The sequence below is a fragment of the Physeter macrocephalus genome, chromosome 16 (assembly GCF_002837175.3).
Source record: "Physeter macrocephalus isolate SW-GA chromosome 16, ASM283717v5, whole genome shotgun sequence".
Lineage (NCBI taxonomy): Eukaryota > Metazoa > Chordata > Mammalia > Artiodactyla > Physeteridae > Physeter > Physeter macrocephalus.
The window spans coordinates 55,887,966-55,891,375 of NC_041229.1; positions in this window are offsets into that span (position 1 = coordinate 55,887,966).

The following is a 3,410-nucleotide window of genomic DNA, read 5'->3' on the forward strand; positions in this document are numbered from 1 at the left end:
GCAACGGGAGAGGCCACCGGCGTGAGAAGCCCGCGTAACGAAAAAAAAAAAAAAAAAAAAAAAAATGTTAGAAAGAAGATTGTTAAGGTAGAAACTTAATCAATATTAAACCAATCTAAAAGAGGTAAGTAAATTTTTCTCTAAGTAAAAGGAAGGAAATAAGAATGATAGGAGCAATGAAATAGAAAAGATAAAACAACAGAGAAAAATTTTTAAATGAAAAGTTAATTCTTAGGAAAGATAAATAAAATTGATAAACTCTTAGTAAAATGAATGAGAGAGAGAGATTGAGTGCCAATATTATGAATGATTAATGAAAGAGGGACTATCTCTCCACATCCTAGAAATTAAAATGAAAATTATAAACATTTTTAAGCTATTAAATTTGACAATTTAAATGAAGTATACAAATACCTTGAAATGTACAACTTATCAGAACTGAGAGAAGAAGAGATAGAAATTTGTAATAACCCACTATCAGATTCAAATCTGTGTGTCAAAAACTTCACCACGAAGAAAAGTCCCGGCCCAGTGAGTTTTACTGGTTAATCAAATATTTAAGAAATAATACCAATTTTATACCAACTCAAAAAAAAAGCAGAGGAAGGAACATTTCCTAGCTGATTCTTTGAGGCCAGCAATAATCTCTTATAAAAAATGTCTGACAAGGACTAAATTTACAGATCAGTATCATTCATGAACTTAGACATTAAAATCCTGAACAAGATATTAGCAGATTGAATCCATCAGTATGTAAAAAGGACAAAACATCCGGAGCAAGTGAGATTTATCCCAGCAGTGCAAGATAAATATATCATTTGAAAATTAATCAAATTAATCTACCATATTAATAAAGTAGAAAAAGCATATTTGACAAAATGCAATACCTATTTATGATCAAAGCTCTGAGTAAGCTAGAAATAGAAACTTCCTCAATCTGATGAAAGATATTTACAAAATACCTCCAGGCAATATAATTTTTAATAGTGAAACAGTATTTTCCCTCTAAGATCAGAAATAAGGCAAGGATATCTGCCATTTCTATTTGGCGTTGTACTGGAGATCCTAGGCAGTTTAGTAAGATAAATAACAGGCATAAAGGAAGAAATAAAACTCCTGATTTGCAGATATGATTATTTACATTAAAAAATTCTAAAGAATCAAACAACAAACCTACTAACCTACTAGAACTGGTGACTTAAGCAATGCCTCAGGATACAAGTCAATATACAAAAAATCAACTATATGTCTATATATTATCAATGAATAACTGGAAACTTTAAAAATTGAAATAGCATCATTTACAACAGCATAAAAACATAAATAGGAATTTTAGGAAAATATTGCAAGCCCTTGCAAAGAAGATAGATGACTGGTCACTGAAAACTACAAAAGTTTAGTGAGAGAAAGAAGACCCAGATAAATGGAGCAACATAACACAGTCATGAATTTGCAAACCTAATATCGTAGATATTGGTTGTCATGGAATTGACCTACAAATTCAATTCAAGTGCAATAAAAATCCCCTTCCTGCTGTGAAGCTGACAAAAAAATGTAGCTCATGTGTGCAACTGTTTTTTCAAGATTGTAATTACACTCAGGGCAAAAATAACTGAATTTAGGGCTTACCTCTTTGGATTCTCACCTTCTTCTAGATTCCTGCTCCCCAGTTCCTCAGTATATTGTAATCCTTAGATAATTTTAAGATGTTTTCTGGGTTTTGTATATTATCCATTTTTAAATTTGTCTTTGATAAGATTCAGTTTCCTAGCTTCATTACTAGAAAGTCTCCATCATCTATTTTTTCTATCATTCAGTTAGAAAAAAAAAACACACAATTTTTTGAGCAACTACTGTGTGACAGACACTCCTGAGCACTGTACATGTGGTGGCAAGCAAGACAAAGTCTCTGTGCCTGAAAAGCTCCCATTCTAATGGAGGATGTGTTCATGTTTCTATTCAAACTGCTTCGGAAACAGTGGTTGTGAAATGCATGAACTTTAAGCAAATGTCAATCTCTGCCTTCTGAGGGCTTCCATGGTGAGTTAGAACCTTACACAATAGGCTCTTAAACTCCAGCACCTTGATGAATTGAGGACCAAAGAAAAGTCTGCCCAAAGCCTGGATAGGGAGAGAACTAGGGGGAAAGTATCTGAGATGGTAAGTGAGGGGCTAACATTTTAAAGATGACTAGAATTTTACCATATGACTGGCAAAGATTCGAGAAGTGACTTTGGAGGAATCTGTGGTGTTGTCTTTTCTATCCCACGGAAACTCCAAGTGCAAGCCTCCGAGACGAAGCTTTGAAAGTTACGGAAAGCCCTGGACTTTAATCAAGAGTGAAAGGGAACGCTCAGGCTCTAAAGCCATCATACCAGAGCCTGTTGAGGAAACCAACAAAACAACAATACCTCCCTAGGATGCTGTTAGACAACCGGTGCCCACCGAGCCGGCCTTTGAACCCACCCAAGCACCCACCTCAGAGGCCAGCAGAGAGGCCACCCTCCAAAGTGCATTGCCTACCTTGGAGGCAGATTAACCAACAATTCCCTCTGTGGAGGACCCTCCTCCTGAAACAGAACCTGAAAAGCACCCCTACTGTTGAATCCTCCCAATGATCCTCTTTTATGATGGTTTCCACCACATCCAGCATGTCCTTCTCCTCCTTTGGGCTGTCTTCAGAGAAGAATTAGCCACAACTTGCCCCCTTCTTCTTCTTCCTCTCTGTGCCCCAGGGTGACCTGATGGTAGAGAGGGGTTAAGAAAGGAGTGCAGAGGATCCCGGAGGCTCTCAGGAAAATGGTTTTGGTCTAGCCTTCATCTCAAGGGCATGAGCAAAGGGAAAAAAGTTTTGGTCTTGGAGCTGGAACTGGTTGCTCTCTGGGTGTCACAACATTTGTCTCATCCTAACCTTCATAATATTCCCCACTAAAGGAGTGGCTGTGGTGAACATCAGCATGTAAATAAAGACAACCGCTTGTAAATTTTGGAGATTAATCCTTTGTCAGTTGCTTCATTTGCAAATATTTTCTCCCATTCTGAGGGTTGTCTTTTGGTCTTGTTTATGGTTTCCTTTGCTGTGCAAAAGCTTTTAAGTTTCATTAGGTCCCATTTGTTTATTTTTGTTTTTATTTCCATGTCTCTAGGAGGTGGGTCAAAAAGGATCTTGCTGTGATTTATGTCATAGAGTGTTCTGCCTATGTTTTCCTCTAAGAGTTTGATAGTGTCTGGCCTTACATTTAGGTCTTTAACCCATTTTGAGTTTATTCTTGTGTGTGGGGTTAGGGAGTGTTCTAATTTCCTACTTTTACATGTAGCTGTCCAGTTTTCCCAGCACCACTTATTGAAGAGGCTGTCTTTTCTCCACTGTATATCCTTCCCTCCTTTATCAAAGATAAGGTGACCATATG